This window comes from Camellia sinensis, chromosome 9 (genome assembly GCF_055761805.1).
Source record: "Camellia sinensis isolate YWXY chromosome 9, ASM5576180v1, whole genome shotgun sequence".
Taxonomy (NCBI): Eukaryota; Viridiplantae; Streptophyta; class Magnoliopsida; order Ericales; family Theaceae; genus Camellia; species Camellia sinensis.
This window is the reverse complement of record NC_138969.1, coordinates 3,650,854-3,670,818: the sequence shown is the minus strand read 5'-3', so window position 1 is coordinate 3,670,818 and position 19,965 is coordinate 3,650,854.

Genomic DNA, 19,965 nt, shown 5'->3' with positions numbered 1-19,965 from the left:
ACTTCTGTATTCAGAATCGACGTAGGAGAAAATATCTTGTTTGATTCTTTCAAGTAAAACTCTTTTGTTACCAACAAAATAACCCTTTACAATGGAACTCCATTTGCAAATCCTCAATGTTGCCATGTAATCCATTGATTTGAGATTATTTTCGAAGTCAAAGCTACTAAATGACATTGTAAAATCTTCAATTAGAGGGCTGGCAAAAGAAGTTTTTCCCATATTGAAATTCACCTTGACGACCTTGCAGCAGATATAAAATATCAGCTCCTTTACTAGATGGGTCAGGAAATTCTTCCTCATAGCATGACTAACACGTGTCACAGACGTGGAGAACAGGTGGCGCGGACGTGGCGGACACGTGGCGTTGACTGTGCGCTGGCGTGGTAGTCTTCCTCCTTGAGACGCGCGTCCGCGCGTGGGAATGCGCGCTGACTAGTTGTACGGCGCGTGGAGGCGCGTGATGAGACTGGTGTTCACGCACTTCCTTTGGGTGGCGTGTGTTGGCGCGTGGCTGGGCTTCTGGGACTCTTCTTTGCAGTTCCGGACTCCTCTCCTTCAGAGCTTCCTCCTGGTATGCTCGAAAGTGGATTTCAGTCACTTCGAAATCTGGGCACTTTCGGAAAAAACTCGATTTTTCACCACCCGGGCTCTGATACCACTTGTTGGGGATCGGGGGCACACCAGGAAACACAAATAGGCAATGACACAAGAGTTTTAATGTGGTTCGGCAAACCGACCTACGTCCGTGGGAGCGATAACACCATATATCAACAAAAGGAGGATTACACACTCACCTTGAACTCTCTGTCTCTCTATATAGTTTATTCTCTCTCACTCACACGTATTGCTCTCTCTAATAGTTCTCTCAGATTGCTCTTATTATCTCTCATTTGAGTACCTCAATTTATTAATATTGAGGCACTCCGTCATTGGTCACCACCTACCCCTTCCACTAGCTAGTGGGGTAGGTGGGGTGGAAGAACCACCTTCAAGGTGGGTTGATATGGGTTGAAATCCAACACGAGCAACAGTGGAGGAAGGGGAAAAAAAATACCAAGCTACAATCGAACCTTTTTCAAATGAAGGATACCAAACGTCAGTAAATGCACGTCGCAGAATAACACAAGCACCATGAAAAACAGCATCAATAATTTGGCTGATATCACTCTTCTCAATCCTCGACTGTAATTTAAAGAATAAATCAAAATAAAATTAAATATCCAAACTACATGAGGTAAATATAAGTAAGTATACCTGACGGAAGTTTAGATTGTCATTAAACCGTGACAATCTAAACTTCTGTAGTTTGGATTGTCCTCAATGCTGCCAGGTAATCCATTGCATTGCGATTATTTTCGAAGTCAAAGCTACTGAACGACATTGCAAAATCTTCAATTGGAGGGCTGCCAAAAGAAGTTTTTTTCATATTGAAATTCACCTTGACGACCTTGCAGTAGATATAAAATATCTGCTCCTTTACTAGATGGGTCTGGAAATTCTTCCTCAGACCGTGACTAACACGTGTCACTGACGTGGACTACAGGTGGCGCTGACGTGGCGTTGACTGTGCGCTGGCGTGGTAGTCTTCCTCCTTGAGACGTGCGTCTGCGCGTGGGAATGCGCACTGGCTAGTTGAACGGCGCGTGAAGGCGCATGATGAGACTGGTGTTCACGCGCTTCCTTTGGGTGGCGTGTGTGGGCGCGTGGCTGGGCTTCTGGGACTCTTCTTTGCAGTTCCGGACTCCTCTCCTTCAGAGCTTTCTCCTGGTATGCTCGAAAGTGGATTTCAGTCATTTCGAAATCTGGGCACTTTTGGAAAAAACTCGATTTTTCACCACCCGGGCTCTGATATCACTTGTTGGGGATCGGGAGCACACCAGGAAACACAAATAGGCAATAACACAAGAGTTTTAACATGGTTCGGCAAACCGGCCTACGTCCATGGGAGCGATAACACCATATATCAACAAGAGGAGGATTACACACTCACCTCGAATTTTCTGTCTCTCTATATAGTTTATTCTCTCTCACTGACACGTATTGCTCTCTCTCTCAGATAGCTCTCTCAGATTGCTCTCTCAGATTGCTCTTATTATCTCTCAACCGAGTGCCTCAATTTATACATATTGAGGCACTCCTTCATTGGTCACCACCTACCCCTTCCACTAGCTAGTGGGGTAGGTGCAGTGGAAGAACCACCTTCAAGGTGGGTTGATATGGGTTGAAATCCAACACGAGCAACAGTGGAGGGAGGGGAAAAAAAATACCAAGCTACAATCAAACCTTTTTTAAGTGAAGGATACCAAACATCAGCAAATGCACATCGCAGAATAACACAAGCACCATGAAAAACAGCATCAGTAATTTGGCTGATATCACTCTTCTCAATCCTCGACTGTAATTTAAAGAATAAATCAAAATAAAATTAAATATCCAAACTACATGAGGTAAATATAAGTAAGTATACCTGACGGAAGTTTAGATTGTCATTAAACCGTGACAATCTAAACTTCTGTAGTTTAGATTGTCCTCAATGCTGCCAGGTAATCCATTGCATTGCGATTATTTTCGAAGTCAAGGCTACTAAACGACATTGCAAAATTTTCAATTAGAGGGCTGGCAAAAGAAGTTTTTCCCATATTGAAATTCACTTTGACGACCTTGCAGTTGATATAAAATATCTGCTCCTTTACTAGATGGGTCTGGAAATTCTTCCTCAGACCGTGAGTAACACGTGTCACTGACATGGAGAACAGGTGGCACTGACGTGGCGGACACGTGGCATTGACTGTGCGCTGGCGTGGTAGTCTTCCTCCTTGAGACGAGAGTCTGCGCATGGGAATGCGCGCTGGCAAGTTGAACGGTGCGTGGAGGCGCGTGATGAGACTGGTGTTCACGCGCTTCTTTGGGTGGTGCGTGTGGGCGCGTGGCTGGGCTTCTAGGACTCTTCTTTGCAGTTCCAGACTCCTCTCCTTCAGAGCTTCCTCCTGGTATGCTCAAAAGTGGATTTCAGTCACTTCGAAATCTGGGCACTCTCGGAAAAAACTCAATTTTTCAACACCCGGTCTCTGATATCACTTGTTGGGGATCGGGGGCACACCAAGAAACACAAATAGGCAATAACACAAGAGTTTTAACGTGGTTCGGCAAACCGGCCTACGTCCATGGGAGCGATAACACCATATGTCAACAAGAGGAGGATTACACACTCACCTCGAACTCTCTGTCTCTCTAAATAGTTTATTCTCTCTCACTCACACGTATTGCTCTCTCTCTCTCTGATACCTCTCTCAGATTGCTCTCTCAGATTGCTCTTATTATCTCTCAACCGAGTACCTCAATTTATACATATTGAGGCACTCCCTCATTGGTCACCACCTACCCCTTCCACTAGCTAGTGGGGTAGGTGGAGTGGAAGAACCACCTTCAAGGTGGGTAGATATGGGTTGAAATCCAACACGAGCAACAGTGGAGGGAGGGAAAAAAAAATACAAAGCTACAATCGAACCTTTTTCAAGTGAAGGATACCAAACATCAGTAAATGCACGTCGTAGAATAGCACAAGCACCATGAAAAACAGCATCAGCAATTTGGCTGATATCACTCTTCTCAATCCTCGACTGCAATTTAAAAAATAAATGAAAATAAAATAAAATATCCAAACTACATAAGGTAAATATAAGTAAGTATACCAGACAGAAGTTTAGATTGTCATTAAACCGTGACAATCTAAACTTCTGTAGTTTGGATTGTCCTCAATGCTGCCTGGTAATCCATTGCATTGCGATTATTTTCGAAGTCAAAGCTATTGAACGACATTGCAAAATCTTCAATTAGAGGGCTGGCAAAAGAAGTTTTTGTCATATTGAAATTCACCTTGACGACCTTGCAGTAGATATAAAATATTTGCCCTTTACTAGATGGGTCTGGAAATTCTTCCTCAGACCGTGACTAACACGTGTCACTGACATGGAGAACAGGTGGCGCTGACGTGGAGGACACGTGGCGTTGACTATGCGCTGGCGTAGTCGTCTTCCTCTGTAAGACGCGTGTTCGCGCATGGGAATGCGTGCCGGCTAGTTGAACGGCGCGTGGAGGTGCGTGATGAGACTGATGTTCACGCGCTTCCTTTGGGTGGTGCGTCTGGGCACGTGGCTGGGCTTTTGGGACACTTCTTTGCAGTTTCGGACTCCTCTCCTTCAGAGCTTCCTCCTGGTATGCTTGAAAGTGGATTTCAGTCACTTCGAAATCTAGGCACTTTCAGAAAAAACTCAATTTTTTACCACCCGGGCTCTGATACCACTTGTTGGGGATCGGGGGCACACCAGGAAACACAAATAGGCAATGACACAAGAGTTTTAACGTGGTTCGGCAAACCGGCCTACGTCCATGGGAGCGATAACATCATATATCAACAAGAGGAGGATTACACACTCACCTCGAACTCTCTGTCTCTCTATATAGTTTATTCTCTCTCACTCACACGTATTACTCTCTCTCTGATAGCTCTCTCAGATTGCTCTTATTATCTCTCAACCGAGTACCTCAATTTATACATATTGAGGCACTCCCTCATTGGTCACCACCTACCCCTTCCACTAGCTAGTGGGGTAGGTGGAGTGGAAGAACCACTTTCAAGATGGGTTGATATGGGTTGAAATCCAACACAAGCAACAGTGGAGGGACGGAAAAAAAATACCAAGCTACAATCGAACCTTTTTCAAGTGAAGGATACAAGCATCAGTAAATGCACGTCGCAGAATAGCACAAGCACCATGAAAAACAGCATCAGCAATTTGGCTGATATCACTCTTCTCAATCCTTGACTATAATTTAAAGAATAAATCAAAATAAAATAAAATATCCAAACTACATGAGGTAAATATAAGTAAGTATACCTGACGGAGGTTTAGATTGTCATTAAACCGTGACAATCTAAACTTTTGTAGTTTGGATTGTCCTCAATGTTGCCAGGTAATCCATTGCATTGCGATTATTTTCGAAGTCAAAGCTACTGAACGACATTGCAAAATCTTCAATTAGAGGGCTGGCAAAAGAATTTTTTCCTATATTGAAATTCACCTTGACAACCTTGCAGTAGATATAAAATATCTACTCCTTTACTAGATGGGTCTAAAAATTCTTCCTCAGACCGTGACTAACACGTGTCACGGACGTGGAGAACAGGTGGCACTGACGTGGCGGACACGTGGCGTTGACTGTGCGCTGGCGTAGTCGTCTTCCTCCGTGAGACGCATGTCCGCGCGTAGGAATACGCGCCTGCTAGTTGAATGGCGCGTGGAGGTGCGGGATGTGACTGGTGTTCACGCGCTTCCTTTGGGTGGCGCGTGTGGGCGCGTGGCTGGGCTTCTAGGACTCTTCTTTGCAGTTCCGGACTCCTCTCCTTCAGAGCTTCCTCCGGGTATGCTCGAAAGTGAATTTCAGTCACTTCGAAATCTGGGCACTGTCGAAAAGAACTCGATTTTTCACCACCCGGGCTCTAATACCACTTTTTGGGGATCGGGGGCACACCAGGAAACACAAACTAGCAATAACACAAGAGTTTTAACGTGGTTCAGCAAACCGGTCTACGTCCACGGAAGCGATAACAATATATATCAACAAGAGGAGGATTACACACTCACCTTACACTCTCCGTCTCTCTATATAGCTTATTCTCTCTCACTCATAGGTATTGCTCTCTCTCTGATAGCTCTCTTAGATTGCTCTTATTATCTCTCAACAGAGTACCTCAATTTATACATATTGAGGCACTCCCTCATTGGTCACCACCTACCCCTTCCACTAGCTAGTGGGGTAGGTGGAGTGGAAGAACCACCTTCAAGGTGGGTAGATATGTCTTGAAATCCAACACGAGTAACAGTGCAGAGAGGGGAAAAAAAATACCAAACTACAATCGATCCTTTTTCAAGTGAAGGATACCAAACATCAGCACATGCACGTCGCAGAATAGCACAAGCACCATGAAAAACAGCATCAACAATTTGGCTGATATCACTCTTCTCAATCCTTGACTGTAATTAAAAGAATAAATCAAAATTAAATAAAATAAATGTAAGTAAGTATACCTGACGGAAGTTTAGATTGTTATTATAGTGCACTATCATTTCCCTATAGAATCGAGTAACTACAACAGCAGTACTTTCGCATGGAACATGCCCATGCCTTTGGCCAAACAAATATTTATCTTTCTCAATTTTAGCAAGCACCCTGTGCTCAGCATTGCCCGGAAGAGAAATGTTGGAACTCCAATTAGGATTGTATTTTATTGCATAAGCATCCAAAATGATTACATCAAACAGTTTACGACCATGCACAATATCCCACAACTTCATTATAAATTTTTTTTTTTTGAGTACCGTTCCAAAATGAAGAATTGTCCAACAGCCAGCAGATATCCAATTTTTCACTAAAACACAAATGAACAAAAGATTAATTAGTCAAAACTACACAAGGACAAAAATATTAAAAAGAAATAACATATTTAACTTACTGATATTCTTTGTCCCGCAAGTCCTTCATAAAAAGGGAAAACTCGTTTGAGAGCCCCTGGTCTCTGAAATAACTTTGCAGCCGTCCCCATTGGAAATCATTACCCTCTCTATAAGGTTTAACTATAACTTCAGCCATCAAAGAGCGAAAATCCCCAATATCTTTGAATTTTGCATTATAAATCTCTGCAAAAAAATAATTGAAATTTCAGAGATGCATTTCAAAAAACATAACCAAATAAAATGAAAATAAAGAATGAGTTACAATATACCATTACCATGTATGACTTTTTTGACCCAAATAAGTTTGGCCTTTCGGTTCACGACCGAGATTCCATTTAACAATCTAGTAGATCAGTAGCCAAAAGAATATATTTTGCGTAATGCCATGTTATTATCACTAAATAGAGGCATTACTTTGGATTGAATGTAACTCCACCAATCCTTGATGGGGCAGGACTTTTCTGACCAACTTCTGTATTTCGAATCGACATAGAAGAAAATATTTTGTTTGATTCTTTCAAGTAAACCTCTTTTGTCATCCACAAAACAACCCTCTATAGTGGAACTCCCTTTGCAAAGCCTCAATGCTGCCAGGTAATCCATTGCTTTGCGATTATTTTCGAAGTGAAAGCTACTGAACGATATTGCAAAATCTTCAATTAGAGGGCTGGAAAAAGAAGTTTTTCCCATGTTGAAATTCACCTTGACGACCTTGCAGCAGATATAAAATTTCTGCTCCTTTACTAGATGGGTCAGGAAATTCTTCCTCAGACCGTGACTGACACGTGTCACTAACGTGGCAAACAGGTGGCGCTGACGTGGTAGACATGTGGCACTGACTGTGCACTGGCGTGGTCGTCTTCCTCCTTGAGACACGCGTGCAGCGCGTGGGATTGTGTGTCAGCTACTTAAACGGCGCGTGGAGGCGCGTGACGTGACTGGTGTTCACGCACTTCCTTTGGGTGGCGCGTGTGGGCGCGTGGCTGGGCTTCTGGGACTCTTCTTTGCAGTTCCAGACTCCTCTTCTCCAGAGCTTCCTCGTAGTATGCTCGAAAATGGATCTCAGTTACTTCGAAATCTGGGCACTTTTTGAAAAAAAATCAATTTTTTACCACCCGGGCTTTGGGGGCACACCATGAAACACAAAGAAGCAATAACACAAGAGTTTTAACGTGGTTCGGCAAACCAGTCTACGTCCACGGAAGCGATAACACAATAAATCAACAAGAGGAGGATTACACACTCACCTCACACTCTCTATCTCTCTATATAGCTTATTGTCTCTCACTCACAGGTATTGATATCTCTTGATAGCTCTCTCAGATTGCTCTCTCAGATTGCTCTCTCAGATTGCTCTTATTATCTCTCAACCGAGTGCCTCAATTTATTCATATTGAGGCACTCCCTCATTGGTCACCACCTACCCCTTCCACTAGCTAGTGGGGTAGGTGGAGTGGAAGAACCACCTTCAAGGTGGGTTGATATGGGTTGAAATCCAACACGAGCAATAGTAGAGAGAGGGGAAAAAAATACCAAGTTAAAATCGAACCTTTTTCAAGGGAAGGATACCAAACATTAGCACATGCACGTCGCAGAATAGCACAAGCACCATGAAAAACAGCATCAGCAATTTGGTTGATATCACTCTTCCCAATCCTCGATTGTAATTAAAAGAATAAATCAAAACAAAATTAAATAAAGTATCCTAACTACATCAGGTAAATATAAGTAAGTATACCTGACGGAAGTTTAGATTATCATTATAGTGCACTATCATTTTCCCATAAAATCGAGTAACTACAACAGCAGTACTTTCGCGTGGAACATGCCCACGCCTTTGGCCAAACAAATATTTGTCTTTCTCAATTTTAGCAAACACCCTTTGCTTAGCATTGCCCGGTGGAGCAATGTTAGAACTCAAACTAGGAATATATTCCATTACACAAGCGTCCAAAATGATTCCGTCAAATAGTTTACGACCATGCACAATATCCCACATCTTCATTATAATTTGTTTTTTCTGAGTACCGTTCCAAAATGAAGAATCGTCCAACGGCCAACAGCTATCCACTTTTTCACTAAAACACAAATGAACAAAAGATTAATTAGCCAAAACTACACAAGGACAAAACTATTAAAAAGAGATAACATATTTAACTTACTGATAGTTTTTGTCCCGCAAGTCTTTCATAAAAAGGGAAAACTCGTTCGAAAGCCCCTGGTCTCTGAAATAACTTTGCAGCTGTCCCCATTGGAAATCATTACCCTCTCTATAAGGCTTAACTATAACTTCAGCCATCAAAGAGTGAAAATCCCCAATGTCTTTGAATTTTGCATTATAAAGCTCTAAAAAAGAAATTGAAATTTCAGAGATGCATTTCAAAAAATATAACCAAATAAAATGAAAATAAAGAATGAGTTACAATATACCATTACAATGTATGGTATTTTTGACCCAAATAAGTTTGGCCTTTCGGTTCACGACCAAGATTCCATCTAACAATCTGGTAGACGAGTGGCCCAAAGAATATATTTTGCGTAATGCCATGTTAATATCAGTAAATAGAGGCATTACTTTGGATTGAATGTAACTCCACCAATCCTCGATGGGGCGGGACTTTTCAGGTTAACTTCTGTATTCAGAATCGACACAGAAGAAAATATCTTGTTTGATTCTTTCAAGTAAAACTCTTTTGCCATCAACAAAACAACCCTTTACAATGGAACTCCCTTTGCAAATCCTCAATGCTGCCAGGTAATCCATAGCTTTGCGATTATTTTCGACGTCAAAGCTATTGAACGACATTACAAAATCTTCAATTAGAGGGCTAGAAAAAGAAGTTTTTCCCATATTGAAATTCACTTTGACGACCTTGCAGTAGATATAAAATTTCAGCTCCCTTACTAGATGGGTCCAGAAATTCTTCTTCAGACCGTGACTAACACGTGTCACTGACGTGGCAAATAGATGGCGCTGACGTGGCAGACACGTGGCGCTGACTGTGCGCTGGCGTGGTCGTCTTCCTTCATGAGACGAGTGTGCAGAGCTTGTCTGCGCGTGGGATTACGCGCCGGCTACTTGGACGGCGCGTGGAGGCGCGTGATGAGACTGATGTTCACACGCTTCCTTTGGGTGGCGTGTGTGGGCGCATGGCTGGGCTTTTGGGACTCTTCTTTACAGTTTCGGATTCCTCTCCTCCAGAGCTTCCTCCTGGTTTGCTCGAAAGTGGATTTCAGTCACTTCGAAATTTTGGCACTTTCGGAAAAAACTTGATTTTTCACCACCCAGGCGCTGATACCACTTGTTGGGGATCGAAGGCACACCAGGAAACACAAACAAGCAATAACACAAGTGTTTTAACGTGGTTCGAAAAACCGGTCTACGTCCACGGGAGCAATAACACGATATATCAAGAAGAGGGGGATTACACACTCACCTCACACTCTCTATCCCTCTATATAGCTTATTCTTTCTCACTCACAGGTATTGCTCTCTCTCAGATTGCTCTCTCAGATTACTCTTATTATCTCTCAACCGAGTTCCTAAATTTACACATATTGAGGCACTCCTTCATTGGTCACCACCTATCCCTTCCACTAGCTAGTGGGGTAGGTAGAGTGGAAGAACCACCTTCAATGTGGGTTTATACGAGTTGAAATACAATACGAGCAACAGTGAAGAGAGGGGAAAAAAAGTACCAAGTTACAATCGAACATTTTTCAAGTGAAGGATACCAAACATTAGCACATGCACGTCGCAGAATAGCACAAGCACCATGAAAAACAGCACCAACAATTTGGCTGATATCACTCTTCTCAATCCTTGACTGTGATTAAAAGAATAAATCAAAATAAAACAAAATAAAATATCCAAACTACATGAGGTAAATATAACTAAGTATACTTGATGAAAGTTTAGATTGTCATTATAGTGCACTATCATTTCCCCATAGAATCGAGTAACTTCAATAGCAGTACTTTCGCGTAGAACATGCCCACGCCTTTGGCCAAACAACTATTTATCTTTCTCAATTTCAGCAAACACCCTTTGCTCAGCATTGCCCGGAGGAGGAATGTTAGAAACTCCAATTAGGAATATATTTCATTACATAAGCATCCAAAATGATTCCATCAAATAGTTTACGACCATGCACAATATCCCACAACTTCATTATAAATTTTTTTTTTCTGAGTACCGTTCCAAAATGAAGAATCGTCCAACAGACAAAAGATATCCACTTTTTCACTAAAACACAAATGAACAAAAGATTAATTAGTCAAAAATACACAAGGAAAAAAATATTAAAAAGAGATAACATATTTTTAACTTATTGATATTTTTTGTCCCCCAAGTCCTTCATAAAAAGGGAAAACTTGTTCGAGAGCCCCTGGTCTTTGAAATAACTTTGCAACTGTCCCCATTGAAAATCATTACCCTCCCTATAAGGCTTAACAATGACTTCAACCATCAAAGACTGAAAATCCCTAATGTCTTTAAATTTTGCATTATAAAGCTCTGCAAAAAAAATTGAAATTTTAGAGATGCATTTCAAAAAACATAACCAAAAAAAAATGAAAATAAAGAATGAGTTACAAAATACCATTACTGTGTATCGCCTTTTTGACCCAAATAAGTTTGGCCTTTCGGTTCACAACTGAGATTCCATTTAACAATCTAGTAGAGTAGTTGCCCAAAAAATATATTTTGCCTAATGTCATGTTAATATCACTAAATAGAGGCATTACTTTGTGTGAATGTAACTCCACCAATCCTTGATGGGGCAGGAATTTTCAGACCAACTTCTGCATTCAGAATCGACATAGGAGAAAATATCTTGTTTGATTCTTTCAAATAAAACTCTTTTGTCATCAACAAAACAACCCTCTACAATGGAACTCCCTTTGCAAATCCTCAATGCTGCCAGGTAATCCATTGCTTTGCGATTATTTTCAAAGTCAACACTATTGAACGACATTGCAAAATCTTCCATTAGAGGGCTGGAAAAAAAGTTTTTCCCATATTGAAATTCACCTAGACGGCCTTGCAGTAGATATAAAATTTCAGCTCGTTTACTAGATGGGTCTGGAAATTCATCCTTAGACTGTGACTGATACGTGTCACTAACGTGGCAAACAGGTGGCAGTGACGTGGCAGACACGTGGTGCTGACTCTTCTTTGTAGTTTCGGACTTCTCCCTTCGAAAGTGGATTTCAGTCACTTCGAAATCTAGGCACTTTCGGAAAAAACTCGATTTTTCACCACCCAGGCTCTGATACCACTTGTTGGGGATCGGGGGCACACTAGGAAACACAAACAAGAAATAACACAAGAGTTTAAACGTGGTTCGACAAACCAACCTTCGTCCATGGGAGCGATAACACTATATATCAACAAGAGAAGGATTACACACTCACCGCACACTCTCTGTCTCTCTATATAGCTTATTCTCTCTCAGTCACAGGTATTGCTCTATCTCCGATTGCTCTCTCAGATTGCTCTTATTATCTCTCAACCAAGTACCTAAATTTATTTATATTGACGCAGTCCCTCGTTGGTCACCACCTACCCCTTCCACTAGCTAGTGAGGTAGGTAGAGTGGAAGAACCACCTTCAAGGTGGGTTGATATGGGTTGAAAGCCAACACGAGCAACAGTGGAGAGAGGGGAAAAAAAATACCAAGTTACAATCCAACATTTTTCAAGTAAAGAATACCAAACATTAGCACACGCATGTCCTAGAATAGCACAAGCACCATGAAAAACAGCATCAGCAATTTGGCTGATATCACTCTTCTCATTCCTCGACTTTATTTAAATGAATAAATCAAAATAAAATAAAATATCCAAACTATGTGAGGTAAATATAAGTAAGTATACCTGACGGAAGTTTAGATTGTCATTATAGTGCACTATCATTTCCCTATAGAATCGAGTAACTTCAACAACAGTACTTTCGCATGGAACATGCCCATGCATTTGTCCAAACAAATATTTATCTTTCTCACTTTTAAGTAACCACCCTTTGCTCAGCATTGCCCGGATGAGAAATGTTAGAACTCCAATTAGGAATATATTTCATTGCGTCAGCATCTAAAATGATTCCATCAAATAGTTTATGACCCTGCACAATATCCTACAACTTCGTTATAAATTTTTTTTTTTTCTGAGTATCGTTCCAAAATGAAGAATCGTCCAACAACCAACAGATATCCACTTTTTCACTAAAGCACAAATGAACAAAAGATTAATTAGTCGAAACTACACAAGGACAAAAATATTAAAAAGAGATAACATATTTAACTTACTGATGTTTTTTATCTCGCAAGTCCTTCATAAAAAGGGAAAACTCGTTTGAGAGCCCCTGGTCTCTGAAATAACTTTGCAGTCGTCCCCATTGGAAATCATTACCCTCTCTCTAAGGCTTAACTATAACTTCAGCCATCAAAGAGCAAAAATCCCCAATGTCTTTGAATTTTTCATTATAAAGCTCTGCAAAAAAAAAATTGAAATTTCAGAGATGCATTTCAAAAAACATAACCAAATAAAATGAAAATAAAGAATGAGTTACAATATACCATTACTATGTATGGCCTTTTTGACCCAAATTGGTTTGGCCTTTCGGTTCATGACCGAGATTCCATCTAACAATCTAGTAGAGTAGTAGCCCAAAGAATATATTTTGCGTAATGCAATGTTAATATCACTAAATAGAGGCTTTACTTTTGGGTTGAATGTGACTCCACCAATCCTCGATGGGGCAGGACTTTTCAAACCAACTTTTGTATTCAGAATCGACATAGGAGAAAATATCTTGTTTGATTCTTTCAAGTAAAACTCTTTTGTCATCAACAAAATAACCCTTTACAATGGAACTCCCTTTGCAAAGCCTCAATGCTGCCAGGTAATCCATTGCTTTGCGATTATTTTCGAAGTCAAAGCTACTGAACGACATTGCAAAATCTTCAATTAGAGGGCTGGAAAAAAAGGTTTTCCCATATTGAAATTCACCTTGATGACCTTGCAGCAGATATAAAATTTCAGCTCCTTTACTAGATAGGTCTGGAAATTCTTCCTCCAACCGTGACTGACACGTGTCACTAACGTGGAAAACAGGTGGTGCTGACGTGGCAGACACGTGGCACTGACTTGGTGCTGGCGTGGTCGTCTTCCTCCTTAAGACCCGCGTGCAATGAGTGGGATTGCGCGCCAACTACTTGAACGGCGCGTGGAGACATGCGATGTGACTGGTGTTCACTCGTTTCCTTTTCGGGGCACATATGGGTGCGGGGCTAGGCTTCTGGGACTCTTCCTTACAGTTCCGGACTCCTCTCCTGCAGAGCTTCCTCCGAGTATGCTTGAAAGTGGATTTCAGTCACTTCGAAATCAGGGCACTTTCGAAAAAACACTCAATTTTTCACCACCCGGGCTCTAATACCACTTGTTGGAGATCGGGAGCACACCAGGAAACACAAATAGGCAATAACACAAGAGTTTTAACGTGGTTCGGCAAACCGGTCTACGTCCACGAAAGCAATAAAACTATATATCAACAAGAGGAGGATTACACACTCACCTCACACTCACAGGTATTGCTCTCTCTCCGATAGCTCCCTCAGATTGCTGCCTCAGATTGCTCTTATTATCTCTCAAACGAGTACCTAAATTTACACATATTGAGGTACTCCCTCATTGGTCACCACTTACCCCTTTCACTAGCTAGTGGGGTAGATGGAGTGGAAGAACCACCTTCAAGGTGGTTTATATGAGTTGAAATCCAACACGAGCAACAGTGAAGAGAGGGGAAAAAAAGTATCAAGTTACAATTGAACCTTTTTCAAATGAAGGATAACAAACATTAGCACATGCACGCCGCAGAATAGCACAAGCACCATGAAAAACAGCATCAACAATTTGGCTGAAATCACTCTTCTCAATCCTCGGCTGTAATTAAAAGAATAAATCAAAATAAAATAAAATAAAATAAAATATCCAAACTACATGAGGTAAATATAAGTAAGTATACCTGACGGAAGTTTAGATTGTCATTATAGTGCACTATCATTTCCCTATAGAATCGAGTAACTTCAACAGTAGTACTTTCGCGTGGAACATGCCCATGCCTTTGGCCAAACAAATATTTATCATTCTCAATTTTAGCAAAAACCCTTTGCTCAGCATTGCCTGGTGGAGGAATGCTAGAACTCCAATTAGGAATATATTTCACTACATAAGCATCCAAAATGATTCCATGAAACAGTTTACGACCATGCACAATATCCCATAACTTCATTATAATTTTTTTTTCTGAGTACCGTTCCAAAATGAAGAATCGTCTAACAGACAACAGATATCCACTTTTTCACTAAAACACAAATGAACAAAAGATTAATCAGTCAAAACTACACAAGAAAAAAAATATTAAAAAGAGCTATTTTTAACTTATATTTTTTGTCCCGCAAGTCCTTCACAAAACGGGAAAACTCATTCGAGAGCCCCTGGTCTCTGAAATAACTTTGCAGCCGTCCCCATTGGAAATCATTACCCTCTCTATAAGGCTTAACAATGACTTCAACCATCAAAGAGTGAAAATCCCCAATGTCTTTAAATTTTGCATTATAAAGCTCTGCAAAAAAATTTGAAATTTCAGAGATGCATTTCAAAAAACATAACCAAATAAAATGAAAATAAAGAATGAGTTACAATATACCATTACTATGTATGGCCTTTTTGACCCAAATAAGTTTGGCCTTTCAGTTCACGACTGTGATTCCATCTAACAATCTAGTAGAGAAGTAGCCCAAAGAATATATTTTGCGTAATGCCATGTTAATATCACTAAATAGAGGCATTACTTTGGGTGAATGTAACCCCACCAATCCTCGATGGGGAAAGACTTTTCAGACCAACTTCTGTATTCAGAATCGAAATAGGAAAAAATATCTTGTTTGATTCTTTCAAGTAAAACTCTTTTGTCATCAACAAAATAACCCTCTACAATGTAACTCCCTTTGCAAATCCTCAATGCTGCCAGGTAATCCATTACTTTGCGATTATTTTCGAAGTCAAAACTACTGAATGACATTGCAAAATCTTCAATTAGAGCGCTGGAAAATGAAGTTTTTCCTATATTGAAATTCACCTTGACGACTTTGCAGTAGATATAAAATTTCAGCTCCTTTACTAGATGGGTCTGGAAATTCTTCCTCAGACCGTGACTGACACGTGTCACTGACGTGGCAAACAGGTGGCGGTGACGTGGCAGACACGTGGCGCTAACTCTTCTTTGCAGTTTTGAACTCCTTCCCTCGAAAGTGGATTTTAGTCACTTCAAAATCTGGGCCCTTTTAGAAAGAAAAACTCAAATTTTCACCACCCGGGCTCTGATATCACTTGTTGGGGATCGGGGGCACACTAGGAAACACAAACAAGCAATAACACAAGAGTTTAAACGTGGTTCGGTAAACCGACCTACGTCCACAGGAGCGATAGCACAATATATCAATAAGAGAGGGATTACACACTCACCGCACACTCTCTGTCTCTCTATATAGTTTATTCTCTCTCACTCACAGGTATTGCTCTCCGTCCGATAGCTCTCTCCGATTGCTCTCTTAGATTGCTCTTATTATCTCTCAACCGAGTACCTAAATTTATTCAAATTGACGCAGTCCCTCGTTGGTCACCACCTATCCTTTCCATTAGCTAGTGGGTAGGTGGAGTGGAAGAACCACCTTCAAGGTGGGTTGATATGGGTTGAAATCCAACACGAGCAACAGTGGAGAGAGGGGAAAAAAAATATCAAGTTACAATCGAACATTTTTCAAGTAAAGGATACCAAACATTAGCATACGCACGTCGCAGAATAGCACAAGCACCATGAAAAACAGCATCAGCAATTTGGCTGATATCACTCTTCTCAATCCTCGACTTCAATTAAAAGAATAAATAAAAATAAAATAAAATATCCAAACTACATGAGGTAAATAGAAGTAAGTATACCTGACGGAAGTTTAGATTGTCATTACAATGCACTATCATTTCCATATAGAATCGAGTAACTTCAACAACAGTACTTTCGCGTTGTACATGCCCACGCCTTTGGCCAAACATATATTTCTCTCTCTCAATTTTAGTAACCACACTTTGCTCAGCATTGCCCGGAGGAGGAATGTTAGAACTCCAATTAGGAATATATTTCATTACGTAAGCATCCAAAATGATTTGATCAAACAGTTTACGACCATGCACAATATCCTAAAACATCATTAGAAATTTTTTTTTTCTGAGTACCGTTCCAAAATGAAAAATCGTCCAACAACCAACAGATATCCACTTTTTCACTAAAACACAAATGAAGAAAAGATTAATTAGTCGAAACTACACAAGGACAAAAATATTAAAAAGAGATAACATATTTAACTTACTGATATTTTTTGTCCCGCAAGTCTTTCATAAAAAGGGAAAACTCGTTCGAGAGCCCCTGGTCTCTGAAATAACTTTGTAGCCGTCCCCATTGGAAATCATTACCCTCTCTATAAGGATAAACTATAACTTTAGCCATCAAAGAGTGAAAATCCCCAATGTCTTTGAATTTTGCATTATAAAGCTCTGCAAGAAAATTTGAAATATCAGAGATGCATTTCAAAAACCATAACCAAATAAAATGAAAATAAAGAATGAGTTACAATATACCATTACTATGTATGGCCTTTTTTTACCCAAATAAGTTTGGCCTTTCGGTTCGTGACCGAGATTCCATCTAACAATCTAGTAGAGCAGAACCCAAAGAATATATTTTGTGTAATGCAATGTTAATATCACTAAATAGAGCCATTACTTTTGGGTTGAATGTGACTCCACCAATCCTCAATGGGGCAGGACTTTTCAAACCAATTTTTGTATTCAGAATCGACATAGGAGAAAATATCTTGTTTGATTCTTTGAAGTAAAACTCTTTTGTCATCAACAAAATAACCCTCTACAATGGAACTCCCTTTGCCAAACCTCAATGCTGCCAGGTAATCCATTGCTTTGCGATTATTTTCGAAGTCAAAGCTACTGAATGACATTGCAAAATCTTCAATTAGAGGGCTGGAAAAAGAAGTTTTTCTCATATTGAAATTCACCTTGACGACCTTGCAGCAGATATAAAATATCAGCTCCTTCACTAGATGGGTCTGGAAATTCTTCCTCCGACCGTGACTGACACGTGTCACTGACGTGGCAAACAGGTGGCGCCGACGTGGCAGACACGTGGCGCTAACTGTGCGCTGGCGTGATCGTCTTCCTCCTTGAGACGCGTGTGTAGTGCGTGGAATTGCACGTCTGCTACTTGAACAGCGCTTGGAGGTGCGTGATGTGACTGGTGTTCACCCGCTTCTTATAGGTGGCATGTGTGGGCGCGTGGCTGGGCTTTTGGGACACTTCTTTGTAGTTCCGGACTCCTCTCCTGCAGAGCTTCCTCCTAGTATGCTCGAAAGTGGATTTCAGTCACTTCGAAATCTGGGCACTTTCGGAAAAACACTCAATTTTGCACGACCCGGGCTCTGATACCACTTGTTGGGGATCAGGGGCACACCAGGAAACACAAACAAGCCATAACACAAGAGTTTTAACGTGGTTCGGCAAACCGGTCTACGTCCACGGAAGCGATAAAACAATATATCAACAAAAGTAGGATTACAAACTAACCTCACACTCTCTGTCTCTCTATATAGCTTATTCTCTCTCACTCACAGGTATTGCTCTCTCTGTGTGATAGCTCTCTCAGATTAATCTTATTATCTCTCACCCGAATACCTAAATTTACATATATTGAGACACTCCTTCATTGGTCACCACCTACCCCTTCCACTAGCTAGTGGGGTAGGTGGAGTGGAAGAACCACCTTCAAGGTGGGTTGATATAGGTTGAAATCCAACACGACCAACAGTGGAGAGAGGGGAAAAAAATACCAAGTTATAATCGAATATTTTTCAAGTAAAGGATACCAAACATCAGCACACGCACGTCACAGAATAGCACAAGCACCATGAAAAACAGCATTACCAATTTGGCTGATATCACTCTTCTCAATCCTCGACTTTAATTAAAAGAATAAATCAAAATAAAATAAAATATCCAAACTACATGAGGTAAATATAAGTAAGTATACCTGACGGAAGTTTAGATTGTCATTACAGTGCACTATCATTTCCCTATAGAATCGAGTAACTTCAACAACAGTACTTTCGCGTGGAACATGCCCACGCCTTTGGCCAAACAAATATTTATCTTTCTCAATTTCAGCAAACACACTTTGCTCATCATTGCCCGGAGGAGGAATGTTAGAACTCCAATTACGAATATATTTCATTCATAAGCATCCAAAATGATTACATCAAACAGTTTACGACCATGCACAATATCCCACAACTTCATTTTAAATTTTTTTTTTCTGAGTACCGTTCCAAAATGAAGAGTCGTCCAACAGACAACAGATATCCACTTTTTCACTAAAACACAAATGAACAAAAGATTAATTAGTCAAAACTACACAAGGACAAAAATATTAAAAAGTGATAACATATTTAACTTACTGATATTTTTTGTCCCGCATGTCCTGTACAAAAAGGGAAAACTCGTTCCAGAGCCCCTGGCCTTTGAAACAACTTTGCAGCCGTCCCCATTGGAAATCATTACCCTCTCTATAAAGCTTAACAATGACTTCAACCATCAAAAAGTGAAAATCCCCAATGTCTTTAAATTTTGCATTATAAAGCTCTGCAAAAAAAATTGAAATTTCAGAGACGCATTTCAAAAAACATAACCAAATAAAATGAAAATAAAGAATGAGTTCCAATATACCATTACTATGTATCGCCTTTTTGACCCAAATAAGTTTGGCCTTTCGGTTCACGACTGAGATTCCATCTAACAATCTAGTAGAGAAGTAGCCCAAAGAATATATTATGCTTAATGCCATGTTAATATCACTAAATAGAGGCATTACTTTGGGTGAATGTAACTCCACCAATCCTCGATGGGGCATGACTTTTCAGACCAACTTCTGTATTCACAATCGACATCGGAGAAAAAATCATGTTTGATTCTTTCAAATAAAACTTTTTTGTCATCAACAAAACAGCCCTTTACAATGGAACTCCCTTTGCAAATCCTCAATGCTGCCAGGTAATCCATTGCTTTGCGATTATTTTCGAAGTCAAAGCTACTGAACGACATTGCAAAATCTTCAATTAGAGGGCTGGAAAAAAAGTTCTTCCCATATTGAAATTCACCTAGGCGGCCTTGCAGAAGATATAAAATTTCAAATCCTTTACTAGATGGGTATGGAAATTCTTCCTCAGATCGTGACTGATACGTGTCACTGACGTGGCAAACAGGTGGCAGTGACGTGGCTAACACGTGGCGCTGACTCTTCTTTGCAGTTTCGGAATCCTCCACTCGA